This window comes from Odocoileus virginianus, chromosome 15, assembly GCF_023699985.2.
Source record: "Odocoileus virginianus isolate 20LAN1187 ecotype Illinois chromosome 15, Ovbor_1.2, whole genome shotgun sequence".
NCBI lineage: Eukaryota > Metazoa > Chordata > Mammalia > Artiodactyla > Cervidae > Odocoileus > Odocoileus virginianus.
In genome coordinates this window covers 18,589,729-18,605,149 of record NC_069688.1, presented here as the reverse complement: position 1 = coordinate 18,605,149, position 15,421 = coordinate 18,589,729, and the positions used below count along the sequence as shown (strand labels likewise).

Below are 15,421 nucleotides of genomic sequence, written 5' to 3'. Positions count from 1 at the left end.
AATAGCATAGTAAAAATAAGGTTACAGGAGAGGGTAGGCTGGCTATGTTATCAAGTTGAGAAGACAGTGAAAACTGAAGTTAAATCTCTCCTTACTTGACAGGGCTAAAGCCATAACATACGTCAAACAAACCAAACTGGAAATATCATATGCAACCCACTTTAGTATTTTTGCCTGGAGAATTCCATGGACAGAAGAGCCTGGTGGATTACAGTCCTTGGGGTCACAGACAGTAGGACACAACTGAGTGACTAACACTTTAGAATTAGTATAAAGTAATAAAAATATTTTTTGAAAAAATTTTGTTAGAAATTTGTCAAATTATGTGGACAAACAGTTTAAATACGTCTGGTTTATAATCAGATAGAACTCTCTGGGTTGTCTTATTTCCCTGCTGGGAACAAAATCTGCTTTTGTGCATTTTCCACATTCATTAGTAGTGAATTCAAACACTAGTGGCGTATCCTACCGTGTATGAGATTGAAGTCCAGCAGAAAGCATTCAACCTACCAGCCATCCTAGTAGGTGAGTCTGGAACTAGGGAGGTTTATTCCAGGGGCACATTGGAGGAAACAAATAGGCTGTGATTAGCAGGTTCTTAGTAGGTCTGTGCTGGAAGAAGTTTTGTGTTCCTATGAAGGACTTAGTATAAATTGCTCGTATAAAATATTCAACTGTGAAAGTTAATATTTGTCGATTCTTTTCATTCCTGTGGAATACAATTCTATTGATGAGAAGTGTAACTGTATGACTTGTTCCTGATATCACAGTATGATATCAAATAAAACACTGCGTGCTCTTTTGACCCTTCCATTGTCTCTGGCCCTGCTTGTAGTGGGCTCGGTGTGTGAGGTTCCCTCCCAGCAGAGAGCTCTATTGATTTTGGGACCTTCTGTCTGGGGACCAGGTACCCATGCAGACCACACAGGGTGCACGGCTGATGGTGGTGGAGGGAATAGTGCTAATGAAAAGTACCTCTGCTAAACTTCAGTTTTATTTATGGTGACAATTCTAATAAAGAATTTGTTCAAAAGCTTAGAAAGTGGGAAAGAGGAAAAGCAGGCCTAGGTTATTTGTAAACCAGAATATTCGCTTTTACAATCTGGACGAGGCATTAAGTGGTGACTCTGCTCGAGTCCTGAAAATATGGTATGTCTTCCAAAAAGAAAGCAAATGAGGAATTACACAGCTCAACTTAATCGGAAATCTATCTAAATTAAAATAGATCTGAAAAGCAGTGTGAACTAGTAGTTTGAAGGTTTCTGCAAGGATGTCCTTTAATGTTAATATACAAAATGGTAAAATTAAAAGCTAGTTAGCCACTTCCTCAAGTCTTTGTTCCAGTCATGCATGTTTGCATAGAGAAGCAGAGGAATCATAACGTATATAATCACAGCCTTTAGTTTAAATTTTTTTTAAATTTTTTAATTAATTTATTTTAATAAACTTTAGTTTTGTTTGTCTTGCTGGAGTCCTGTGATAAAGGGTATGGTCCTGGGAAGGTGATGGGGTGGGGGGGGGGGCAGGCGTCAGCTGTGTAGAAAGGAATTTCCACATAGGGATAGAAAGCAGTGAAACAAATGGAGTGTTTATTGGGAGGAAAAGGGTACAGTATGTATGGATAGACGCATGGGTGGACTCAGAGTCGTGCCTAGTTTTCTTCTGTCTGTCTTGGCCTGTCTTTGTCCTGGTCCTGACTAACCTGCTCTTTCTTGCTCTCTTTGGTTGTCTATTCATAACTGAAGCTACTGGGGAGGTGGTCTGAATGTCTCCTGCCCTCTGTTAGGCAGGTCTGTTTTCTTACAAAATTTCCCCTTGGTGGGAGTTTTAGTTTGGATAATTGGGTGGGAAAATGGCAGATTTCTCCTCCCAACATACTAAGAGGGGATTTCTCTCAAGTCCAGCTTCATCCAAAATCCATTACTTCTCTTCTGTCAGTTTGTTCAGCTTCTTTAGAGAGGCATTTATACTAACAATAAGGATTATATATGTATATTTTCCTACTGGGCTTCCCGGGTGGCTCAGTGGTAAAGAATCTGCCTACAATGAAGGAGACTTGGGTTTGATCCCTTGGGTTGGAAAGATCCCCTGGTGAAGGAAAGCAATCTGCTTTAGTACTCTTGCCTGGAGAATCCCCGTGGACAGAGGAGCCTTGCTGGCTACAGTCCATAGGGTTGCAAAGAGTCGGACACTTCAGTCGGACTGAAGCAACTGGGCATGTACATATATTTTCCTGTTAGCAGCTGGTGTCCTTATAGGCGAGCCAGGTACCACTTAGCTGTATTTCTCTACCAAGGGCTTGGTGAGCCCCTCGGCAGTCCCTCCTCCATGCCTGCCCCCACCCTCGAGGGCGGAGTCTCTGCCCAGACAGTCAGGTGCTTCCTGCCTCAGGGATCTCTGAGCAGGAGCAGCTCATCCGTTTCATCTGTCAGCCTTCTCCCATGAATTTCATGTGTTTCCAGAATTAGCTGAAATCTTCTGCCTGTTGGTGATCTCCCCCATTCTGGCCTTTTGATTGTTATGTGTTTATTTATTTGCATTGACCATCTGGGCTGTTATTTCCGTGGAATCTCGAAAGAGAATGAGGCGAATTGGTGTACACAGCTCAGTTTCAAGTCAGAATTTTTTTCCCCTTAACTTTGAAATTGTTTGTTGAAATAAGACGTTAAATATTAAAGTAAAATTATTCTACTAAGGTATTTCTCAGTTCAGTTCAGTTGCTCAGTCGGGTTCAACAGTTTGTAACCCCGTGGACTGCAGCACACCAGGCTTCTCTATCCATCACCAACTCCCAGACCTTGCTCAAACTCATGTCCATCGAGTTGGTGATGCCATCAACCATCTCATCCTCTGTTATCCCCTTCTGCTCCTGCCTTCAATCTTCCCCAAATCCAGGTCTTTTCTAATGAGTCAGTTGTTCACATCAGGTGGCCAAAGTATTGGAGCTTCAGCTTCAGCATCAGTCCTTCCAATGAATATTCAGGACTGATTTCCTTTAGGATTGACTGGTTTGATCTCCTTGCAGTCCAAGGGACTCTCAAGAGTCTTCTCCAACACCACAATTCAAAAGCATCAGTTCTTCGGTGCTCAGCTTTCTTTATGGTCCAACTCTCACATCCATACTTGACTACTGGAAAAACCATAGCTTTGACTAGACAGACCTTTGTCAGCAAAGTAACGTCTCTGCTTTTTAATATGCTGTCTATATTTGTCATAGCTTTTCTTCTCAGTATGAAGAAATTCAGGATGACTCTGCCTGTCACCCCACATCCTCACATAACCAGTTTAGCAGCAGCAGGATACAGAGACTAGGTCCTTATTGGTGGGACTTGATGGAAGGCCCTGCGGGACAGTCCTGTGACAGGTCCTCCCCCTCCCACCCCGCACTTGCATGGGAACAACCTTCTAAGCGAGACAGGAGGCCCACACAGGCAGCACAAAACCTGTGTCTTCATCTTCCCTGTGAACAGAAGGAATGGGTAGAAAATCCTGGAACTTTACCAAAGTTAGGCTTTTCTCTGGTAGATAAGCTGTATCTTTAAGCATCATAAACTATTTTTTTTTTAAAATCACATTGCCAAGGAAAGGAATCTCTGCACATTTGCTGGAGCCACATGGCTTGAAATGCTCAAGCAGGTTTAGAGCTTGATGCACACAGGCAGGAAATTGCAGGAAGGCCTCTGCCAAACTGCTCAGGATTCTGACGTTTGGTCTAATAACTCCCAATTGGTACTAGGGACCCTGACAGCTGGGCTGTTCTTCTCCAGTGGCACCTGCGGTTTGCAGAATGGTGAGATCTGGGCATCCTTGGTTCATCGGCTCCTTGTGTTTATCTTGCACGTGTACCCTAACCTCATCAAGCCAAGTGTTTTGCATGTTTTTTTTTGTTCTTGGTGTATGTACTTTTATTCTCTTTTTGATACATATTTACATACACTTTTATTTTTATAAAATTGAAACAGTATTGCTTTAGTGCCGTATTTTTTCTTTTTTTCCCCTCTTTATTGGGGTATGGTTGCTTTAGAATGTTGTGTTAGTTCTTGCTATACACCTGTGTGAATCAGCCATATGTACGCTTACATTCCCTCCCTCTTGAGCCTCCCTGCCACCCTCCCACCTCAGTTCCACCCCTCTAGGTCATCACAGAACACCGAGATGAGCTCCCTGTGCTATATAGCAGCTTCCCACTAGCTGTCTTTTTTATGCATGGAAGTGTATTTATGTCAGTGTTACTCTCCCTATTCATCCCACCCTCCCCTTTCCACCCTCCTCCATGTCCACACATCTGTTCTCTACATCTGCATCTCTATTGCTGTATGCTTCTTTTGGAATCTTTAGTGATTCTGTCTGTAAAAAAGTTTAAAAAGTAAAACATTAAGAAGAAGAAAACCTTGGTATTCTGTGTCCAGAAGGAACACTGGTCGTGCCTGCAAACACCTTGATTTTGCTGCTTTGAAGAGAACAGACTCCTAACCACGTCCTGCTAGGGGTTTATGAAGTGGCGTGGATGGACCCAGAGCCGGCCAGCCCAGGAGATGACTTCATTACCAGGCATTCACCTTACCACGGCCGAGGCATCTTTAAGAGGCTTTCTCAGGGAGTCTTAGCTGAGTATGAAGTTTTCTCTCCTTCTCAGAAGTCTCTTTAATTTCCAATGGGTGCTTTTCGGAACATTCACCTAAAATTCAGACCGAAGATTCATTTTTCTCTCCTTCTCAGAACTTTTTCCTAAGAAAACTCATTCACAGTTTTATTATCTTAACATGTATGTTTCTGCCCAGGAGAGCGGTCAGTCCTTATATTAATTTTCAGGCAGAGGATGTTGCCAACATATTACTTTTTTGACCAAGTATCTTTTTTTTTTTTTGACCAAGTATCGTTTGACAGACGACATCAGCAGCAAATAATTACACAACCCTCCCAATATAGGAAGAAGTGCTCTTTAAGTCTGTGTTGGGAGTAAAGCAATCAAAGGAAAGCTTCTGCAAGCAGAAATCACCAGAAACATTGCAGAAATGTTCTGAAGAGTAACTTCAGGAAGCTGGACAAAAGAAAGAAAAAACAGAATACAGGCATACATTTTTGCATCCCTGCTAAACAGACTCCCAAAACAATATTACTGTTTTAGTGCTGTTGCAGAGACAGTAGTATAGGGGGTAAATAATTATTATCATATCAGGTCCCAATTTTATAGAAGATACTGAGACTTAAAGAGTGATCTTTAATCTGTTGGAGACAAGCAGTTACAGAATTAACAAGTAGAAGTAATCTTTGATTTGGGGAGCATAATAAAGTGTATGACACAGACTAATGCTGAAATAACATGAATTTGGACATTTTGTCACCATTTACATAAAATTAAGAAAAGGTTTTGATAGTGATTTTTCAATATTTATATACCTTGATTCAAAATCAGTAATGATGGAAATGCTGTGTTTTTTTTTTTTCTTCCTTGATTTGTTTTGCTGGATAAACAGTTAATTCTGGTCTACTGTCAGGAGACCTGGGTTTGATTCCTGGGTCAGTAAGATACACTGGAGAAGGAAATGGCAACCCACTCCAGTATTCTTGCCTGGAGAATCCCATGGACAGAGAATCCTGGCAGGCTATGGTCCATTGGATCCCAAGAATCAGACACGATTTAGTGACTATACCACCACCACCCACTGTCTCAGAAAGTAAATAACATCTTATTCTCTCTGATCATTGATGCAATTTCCAACCTTTTAAAGATGGTGAGAGAATGAACAACAGTTATTTTTCTGTTGTTATCACATTGAACTACACTAGTTGTAAAATAATGAAGTGAGCTTGTAGCCTGGCAAAAATGAAATATGCATAAATTGTCCAAATGATGTGGCTTTCCCCAAGGTTGAGCCACCATGTGCTGTGAGCTATTTCTCCATCCACTGTTGAGATTCCGTTCCAGTATTCCCTAAGATAGGGTTAGGGTTTGTGATAGGGGAGGAATTTCATGCACATCTCCCTAACCTAACTGTCCACTGCTCTTCTCCAATCATTGCTTAGGACTTTGGTGAATGGGGTGGGGTGGGGGAAGATGAGTATAAGGAATCAAAATAGAGTCAGGGGAAAATGTTTGTTTACTCAGCTGTGCATCATGTCTCTAAACCCATAAAAAGAATGGCTCTGGTGGCTGCCCTTCACCTTCACCTCTAGCAGGTAAAACAGTCAGAGTGAAGCTACAGGCACTGATGAGTGAGCGTGGTCAGATGACCTCACTTCATTTTGAGGCAGGAACACTTGTTGTGAAGGAGGATTCAGCGAGAAGTTGGTGTGGATGACTGTTGGCATCTCCTAGACATGTCTGAGGGTCTCTGCTCCCATCCTCCAGGCTCCAGAGGTGAGTGGCCTGGAGTTGTCTTTCCCCTGTGCTGTGGAGACTGCTGTCTTGTCCTCCTTCAGCCCTGTGATTTCTGTGGAAGATGCGTTTGCTGGTGCTGGAGACCCAACCGTCCCTAGCTGATTCCAGTGCAGCCATAGTTTCTCTGGCCACAGCAGGGGAAGTGGGATGGCCAGATGGTGCAGGGATGTCCGAGGAGCAGAGAGGAGGAAATCCTGTGTTCTGGGTCTCCACTACCTTCAACTTTCTCCATCACTTCCTGGTGGAATCTGACCAGGGAGAGGAAGCCTGGAGGCACCCTGGATAGCATAACCAGGCCCGGGGAGGGGACTGGCCTGGAGGGACCAGTGACCACAGCAGCACCAGCTGGGACTCTAGTTTAGTAAAACGTCAGCTGGCTGAAAGCTGAAGTGCACAGGGTTGCCATCCACCACGTCCCCGTAACCTGCGCTCCTCTGCAGGCTGCTGCATCATGAATGTTTTATTGTGCTGTTCTTTTTGATGAATACACCATCCATATTGATTTCCTATCTGTTTAAAACCTTATTTCTGTGAATTTTTCTTCAGCATTTGTGATGTCTAAATAAACAAAACAAAAAACTCAAAGGAGCAAGGAGAAAATATCAAATAGCGAGAGATGAGTACATGTAACTCTTTAAAACAAATCCTTGCATAGTTGACATTCTGCTTTGTTTTCACCCTTCTCCCCCAAATACTTTTTTGTTGTTGTTATTGAATTTTTTTTAATTATCAAAGATTATAAATGTACGATATTGAGAAGTATAGGACAATACTTTTAAATGTATTTACATTCATAATTAAGTGAAAAAAAAATTGCCCCTTAAACTCATCATTACTCAGTGGTAGCTAAAAGTTATTTTTCATTTTTCAGATTTTTGCATGATAACAAATTGTCTAACATCCTGCTGGGAGCTCTTTTCACGTGGACTCATTAAAGAGATTATAAGTGAAAGCAAATGCATAAGTACAAAAACCTATGATTTTCTCCAAAATACATAAATCTCGGTCTATGGTGTGCCTTCGTTTCCTTTTGCCAAGAGAGGTTATTGCGAGTCCAGCGCGTTAGGTAGAAAGCTTTTGTTGTGAGCTCCAGATTCACGCAGGACCCAGATCATGCACTGCACTTTCATGTGTTCTCTTAGAAGTGACTTTCAAAGGGAATGGTGAAGACAGACATTTTCCTCGGTTCTCAGCAATTTCCTTGCTGATAAATCTAAAGATTCCCAAGACTTCCTTTTTCTTTAACTTTTTATTAAAGAAGAGATGAGAGACATTCCAAAGACAGCCTGACCCGCTGGCCAAGCCGCAAAGCTTTCCTCGTCTCTCGCGCGGATGTCAGTTCAGTTCCTTTCTTCCTTCGTTAGGCAGACTGAACGAAATCCCCATCCAGGCCCCTCATCTCACAGACCTGCCAGGCGACTCTCACTCCTCTGCTCTGATCTGTCCTTCACCCCATCTGTGTGTACGTTTAGCACTCTTGGTGTCTTCCTGTTTGTGACTTTTTCCTGCACACCAAAAAAACCACAAATTATCAGGTGATGATCAGCGTTCTGCTCCCGATGCTAGCTGCTGGGGGTACCACGTGGAAGAAGTGAGCACAGGGGGTGTCTCCCACCCAAGGCCACTCTGCCACCCTTGCCCTTAAGATGCCATATGCCCAGATTCAGGACCATTAGTACATGGGTGTGAAGGTGGCTGTTGTTCAGTTGCTAAGTCATGTCCGATTCTTTGCAACCCCATGGACTGTAGCATACCAGGCTTTCCTGTCCTTCGCTATTTCCCAGAATTTGCTCAAATTCATGTCCATCGAGTTGGTGATGCCATCCAACCATCTCATCCTCTGCCACTTTCTTCTTCTCCTGCCCTCAGTCTTTCCCAGCATCAGGATCTTTTCCAGTGAGTCAGCTCTTCGCACCAGGTGGCCAAAGTATTGGAGCTTCAGCTTCAGCCTCAGTCCTTCCAATGCATATGCTGGGTTGATTTCCTTTAGGATTGACTGGTTTGATCCTGTTGCAGTCCAAGGACTGTGAGCAAGGGGAGGTGAAGATTAAATATTACAAATCAGACACTGGGGTGACACATTTCTATTTAATTGGTGCCTGGAAATAGTGCTCGGAATCTTTGTGTTTAGAGGCTCTCAGGGACCACCCGTTCAGTCCTGGCCCAGTTTTCCAGGTTTATGCTCCCTCTCTTCTTGGTTGTTGTCACTGCCTCAGGCCTTCCTCCTCCGCCTGTCCTGTTGGTCTCTCCAGACGATCCTCTTTTTCAGCCAGACTTTTCTCACTTGTCAGAATGGGTTGCACCACAGCCTTGTGCGGTAACACACACACCCATTCTCATTTGTTCGGTGTTTGAATAGACTTTGTTTCTTAAAGGACTTTAGGATTGCAACAAAACTGAAGAGAAAGACTGAGATTTCCCCACCTGCGCACAGCCTTCCCTGTCAATGTCTCCACCAGCTGGCACACGTGTTACAAGTGATGGACCTACACTGATGTCATCCTCACCCAGAGGGTTCCTCACTGGGAGTCACACTGGGGTCTGCGTGTGCACCTGCCTTGGTTTCTCCACCTGTTCTCTGTCATTTCTAACTCATGACCACTGTGTTCTTCACACACCTATGGGAAAGTTAAAGCAATGCTTTTTAAAAAGTACCTTGAGACCTTTAAGTGAAAGGGATTTTCTAAGTCAATTGATATATTCCTCTATTTTCAAATAGAAGAGATTAATTTATCTGATGCTTTTTTTTTTCTTTCGTAAACAGAGGAGCCTGGCGGGCTACAGCTCATGGGGTCACAAAGAGTTGGACTTGACTGAGCGACTAACACTTTCATTTTCACTTTTTGAGATTGCCCGCTGGGCAGTGAAGGGGCCCGGTGAGTCAGGCTTTCTGTTTGGTGGCTGTTGACTGGACACTGTCAGAAGGCAGGTGTCTTTTGTTCAGCACAGCTGGTGGGATAAGGATGCAGGAGCACCTTTAAAAGGCGAATGTGTGTTCATTTCATCTGAGTTATTTATCTATAATCAATGAATACAGTGCTTTACAAAAATCACATTAATATAGAAATGTAGGACTTCTCTGGTGGCTCAGTGGTAAAGAATCTGCCTGCCAATGCAGGAGACACAGGTTCGATCCCTGGTCTGGAAAGATCCCACATGTCTTGGAGCTACTAAGCTCGAGTGCCACAACCATTGAGCTTGTATTCTGCAGCCTGAGGGCTGCAACTACTGAGCCTGCACACGCTAGAACTCATACCCTGCAACGAGAGAAGCCAGGGAACAGAGAAGCCCATGCACTGCAGCTAGACAGTAGCCCCCACTCACTGCAACTAGAGAAAAAGCCCTTGAAATAATGAAGGCCCAGCACAGCCAGAAATACATAAATGAGTTAAAAATTATAGAAAGGAACATAAAGATACAGAAATGTATCTACTCTGTTGAGAATATGTCGCCAGGTGAGCCTCTGTTTTACCTGTTGATTGGTAACTAAAACTGGAGTCAAAATGCACAGAGAAGGTAAACTAGAAGAAATCAAAGACTTTAACTCAGGAGATTTAAAATAAACATCGATAGTCACTTTTAACAGTTGAAAGCCTTGCATGCCAGCCCAAGCATCCGGGTTCAGGGCTGTAGTGTGACCATGGCTTCCTGTGGCCGGGGGAGCTCACTGAGACGGTGCCCGAGGTGGCCACGTGTGAACACCCCAGAGGACTTCACTGGCGGCCGCGTCTGTTGGTTACAGTGGAGGAATTCAGTGGCAGTGTGTAATTTTCTTTGTGCCTGTAAAATGCCTTTCTTTGTCCACATTCTATAAAGTGTGTTATATAAACTTGCTTTTGGAAGAGCATCATGTCAGAAATGATTTTTTAGTGATTTAGTGAAAAATATGGTCAATTTCCTTTTCATCATCTGCATTTTTATTTAAGGAATTTTTTCTTTTTATCATCATAAACTGTTAAAACTGAGAGAATGCTTGAGGATCATTTAATCCAACTCCCAAGTTTCAAAGGAAAAAATCTTGAGGAAAATTATGTTTCAACAAGATCACAGGATATTGTGACCAATATTAAAGGCTCCATTTATAACTTAGTATCACTTAGTGCTAATAATTAATTATATTTCCCAACTTTAAGTCAAATATCATGAATATTCATTGCTAGGAGAAACATCCAAGAAATCCATGTTTTCTTTCATGTAAGATAGGACCACAGATATCATTAGTGTATGAAAATTTGTTTTAATCTCACTTTGTATATTTTAGATAATGCAAATTTTGGGTTAAGCAAGCATGTGTTTTCAACAGCTTTATTTAAGCTATCAGATCTTTCTTAAAGAGCTGACTATTACTTCTTAGGATATTATTTGATTCTCATTTCAAGCTTTTAATATAAATTATAAATTATCTATCTACCTTTTTATATATCCTTATATGTGATATTCTTGCCTAGAGAATTCCATAGACAGAGGAGGTTAGTGGGTTACAGTCCATGGGGTCGCAAAGAGTTGAACATGACTGAGTGGCTAACACATCACTTCATATGTAAGTTTTAAATACGAATCAACAAATATAAATGCATACATACGTACTTGTATGTGTGTATGTGTGTGTACATGCCCATGTGTAGGTATGAGTGTGACATTTGGGATCTTTGGAAGTTTACTTGTATGGTAGCTTTTGATGGAAATTTGTTTTCTAATGCTCCATTTACTGACAAGTCAGCATACAATCAACTATGAATTTTTATGCTTCTCTTCATGTAATATTCTAAGATATATTATAAATAGTTTGTATTTTTTTGTATATAATTTGAATTTGTAATTGTAGTCAGAAACTCAGACTTGTTTGTAGAATGTGTTTTTAATTCTTACAAAAAACAAATGTAGGTTAAAAACAATTTGGCAAGAAGGTGATTATGAATACTATTAAATCTGGCATCTAGCCCAGGAAAAAGACTTCAATTGATAGAAGACTCCAATTTATTTCCATCTGGAGAGTGTTCAGGAATGCTTGGAAAACAGAAATTGCTGCTTATAACATCCTAAAACTGCTTGCTCTGGCTTCTTATAGTTTAAATTCAGTCATTATGTGTTCAAGGTTACAAGGGCACTGACTAGTGTTCAGAAAGGGACAAGTCAAGAATCATGTTGCCTGATGGAGAGTAGGATGTAAAGGTTTTAAGTACAATGAGTAAAGAAACTAAAATCATTAAAAAGGAAACCAAAACATTTAAAAGGAAGAAATAAAATGAGGGAAAAGTGAAGTAGAAGTGGAAATATGTGTTAAAATACTAGCCATGTCATATAGAAAAATTACAGGTGAAAGGGATGGATTTATATCAAGAAATGTCTAATATCCAGATATCATCTTAACTTACTGTTATTATTGAGCACTTTTTTTCATAGAAAGATAAAACATATACTGAAAGTTCATGAAAAGTCAAACATAGTGTAGAAAATTGTTATTGTTCAGTCACTAAGTCATGTCTGACTCTTCTGCAACCCCACAGGCTATAAGAGCCCACCAGGCTTCTCTGTCCATGGAATTTCCCAGGCAAGAGTGAGTTGCCATTTCCTTCTCCAGGGGATCTTCCTGACTTAGAGATCGAATCCATGTCTCCTGCTTTGGTAGGCAGATTCTTTACCACAGAGCCACCAGGAAAGCCATAGCAATTACTTTGAATAAATATCTGTTTAACATAAGCAGGTGGTAAAAAAAAAACCACTGTCAATTCATTAGAAGCTACCTAATTCTTCATAAGTTACACTGTGAGTTCATTAGAAGCTTAGGGGTATGTGCTAAAAGCACTAGAAATACATGTGTCTCAGTAAGTAGGAAATTGAGTCCATAAGATACGAAATGCAAGAAGCAAAGGTGGAAGCAGAAGCAGAGCATTTTTAAACACGTTGATAAATATGAATGAGCTGAGATTAAGCACTGATCAAGTTTAAGTGAGGGAGAAGTGAACAGTTAGACCACATGAAGTAAACATTGTAAGGACAGAAGACATCACTAAATCATTGCCATGCCTCTTTTCTGTGGTGGAGAGTGATACTAACTCTGGATTTTGGTAACTTAGGATGGCTTCCTAAAAATTATGTAAGTACTAAAAAATAAGAAGAGAATAACACTTCCATGCTAGGAGGGAGAGTACATAAAGAAAACTGTGTCAGTCTAATCAAAGGGAAGTGTTAGTCGTTCAGTCGTGTCCGACTGTGCGACCCCGTGGACGGTAGCCCGCCAGGCTTCTCTGTCCATGGAATTCTCCAGGCAGGAATACTGGAGTGGGTTGCCATTCCCTTCTCCAGGGGAATCTTCCCAACCCAGGGATCAAACCTGAGTCTCCTGCCTTCCAGGCAGACTCTTTACTGTCTGAGCCACCAGGGAAGGAAAGATAATTTTAAACTGATTAAGAACAGATATTACACTTGATCTTGGCCAAAAGGCCAAAAAGCAATGGGGGTGGGGGAGAGATAATTTTAAAGATAAAGTGGTGTCTGATGTAAAAACGCTCAGGTTTGTGTAAGTAGAATTTACTTAGTGGCTTTTTTTTTTCCTTGAAAATATGCCAGTAAGCATATTTGGTTTAATGAAGAATGATCAATAACTTTTATTAAAGGCAGTCATCCTCTCAGCTACCTTTTCTTCATCAAGTCCCTAGAAGTTTAATTCTGACACATATCAGATTCTCTTTCTTTCCACCTCTGCTGTCAGGCACTCACGTCCAAGCCTTTCTACCTGGGTTATTAGTAGCTTTCTCTGTGCTCGCCCTTCCCTTTTGCTGGCCCTTTATTTCTCTGCAGCAGCTTACACGGAAGCCTAACATCCTGATGGCCAAGCAGTACTGTAGTCTTATGGGCTCTGTGTCCTGTCCTGTGTCCCTGTGGCTGCAGCAGGATCATGTGAGGGAAGATATTTGTGATCTTCATCTCTGTCCAGTATCCATCATTTTACTAACATGCATAAGGCATTGATATTGTCAAAATCCATCAAGTTTTTATTGCTGAAATAGGTTAAGTCAATATATCTCTACTCTTCCGTGTATATTCATCTCAGGAATTAAGGACTCCCCCAAACTTAGCCCCCCAAATTAGGCATTTTAACACTCTGCATGCGAGTGTGCATGCTAAGTCTGTTCAGTTGTGTCCGACTTTTTGCAATCCCATGGACTGTAGCTGGCCAGGCTCCTCTGTCCATGGGATTCTCCAGGCAAGAATACTGGAGTGGGTTTTCATGCCTTCCTCCAGGAACTGTTTCCTGAGCCAGGGCTTGAACCCACGTCTCTTATGTCTCCTACATTGGCAGGTGGGTCCTGTACAACTCGTGCCACCTGGGAAGCCCTTTAACACCATAATAAGTCTTTAATTTCTGCTTGAAATTCCCAGAAAAGGTGGAACTCCATTCATGAATCAATCTACACCTTATATGGAAATTGAAACTTAGGTGTTTTCAAGAATACTTGGTGAATCAATTTGCAATGTGTTTGGCTGAGAGTAACTGAGAACTTGATTAGATGTCTTAAATGCATAATGGGTGTGTGCATGTGTTTGTGTACCTGTGGGTCCATGTGTATGGTTTATTCATATGCCCCTCATAGTGCTGGGTAAGTCTGCTTAGAGTTGCTGCATTACTCAAGGTGCAGTGATATGTTTTCCTTATTCAGTCCCTTTCATGTTAGCCTCTTTTTCCTCCTCATAGCAGTTGCTTCTTGGCCATAAAGTAGCTCCTGTAACCCAGCTTCATGCCCACATCCCAGGTGCAATACTATAACCAGCCTGGATCAACTCACCAGTCAGTGTCTTCTGCACTGAACTGTTTCTCAAAGCATCAATTCTCTGGTGGCTCAGCAGTAAAGAATCTGCCTGCCATGCAGGAGACCTGGGTTCAATCCCTGGGTCAGGAAGATTCTCTGGAGAATGGAACGGTTACCCATTCTGCTACTCTTGCCTGGAGATTTGCATGGGCAGAGGAGCCTGGCGCACTATAGTCCATGGCGTTGCAAAGAGCCGGACACGACTGAGCAACTAACTCACACCGTAAGTAGCAATAGATCAATAATTTCTTGTTTCCATTGACATATCTGAGTAAAGAATTGTTTTTCCCCTAGAAATGTTAATATCATGAAAACCTTTTCTGTGCTCTGAGAAGAAGGTATAGAAATGAAATTTTTTCCTGGTAACTCCTGGGGGAAATTACTTTTAAAAGACCCAGACATTATTTTCAGACTTTCAATGTGTCGAGACTGAAAAATCCTTTTGGAGGAATGGTGCCGGCTTTTGTTTCACTTGCATTATTTTGTATTTAATGGGTGCTTTTGGGAAGCTAGGTGCCTGTTTAGACATCTGTCCTGTGACTGGCTCCTTCATTTCACACCCAGCTAGTCCTTTTGGTTCTTACTTTCTTGCATTAGTTTCTGTTTTTTGTTTTTTTTTTCTGTTTGCTCATCTGCATCAGCTGATGTCTAACTGAACTCTGATCACCTTTCTGGTCCTGTTCATTTTTCAAGCTACAATATGCTAATGGTTTCTTTCTGCCAGTCAGTTGGCACTGAAATTGCCATCTGCTTATCTTTTGTCTCTTGCAGCCGTGCACTTGTGTTGCTTGTAGATCTGTGTATCGAGATTTTTAATTGGCCTTGAAATGGCCCATTAATCATTCACTACATTTACAAAAGAGGATTCTTTTATTTGACTGGTGCATAGGCTAAATATTTTAAGAAGTACCCTTTTTGTGTCATCCTAACAGATGTTCTATCTATTTTCTTTAGTTATTTTAATGTCCTTTTAAGCTAAGATCACAATTACCCAAAGATGAATTCCATTCCCTAGACTGGCTGAGCAAGTGATAAATAAAATTAAAAATTAAAAGAGCTTCAAAGAGAGGTGTGAATCCTAGTGTGGGCACTTTTGTGAACAAGCCTATAGTCATCAACAGTGTGAATAATAAAAATACTCTTCTGGGAGTGGCATCTGTGGGGAGCCAGCCTGACTGCTCAGGCTCCTTCTTGGCTCTGAGAGAGATCAAGAGGTCCCTCTCTGTCC

General features: G+C 41.6%; 1 long non-coding RNA gene and 1 pseudogene across 2 annotated transcripts in view; one reads left to right on the top strand and one right to left on the bottom strand.

The window, feature by feature from the left end:
* Positions 1-15,421, top strand: part of LOC139029652 (uncharacterized) — a 70,866-nt gene that overhangs the window by 20,051 nt on the left and 35,394 nt on the right. The window lies entirely within an intron of this gene.
* Positions 12,660-12,838, bottom strand: LOC139038534 (U2 spliceosomal RNA; annotated as a pseudogene).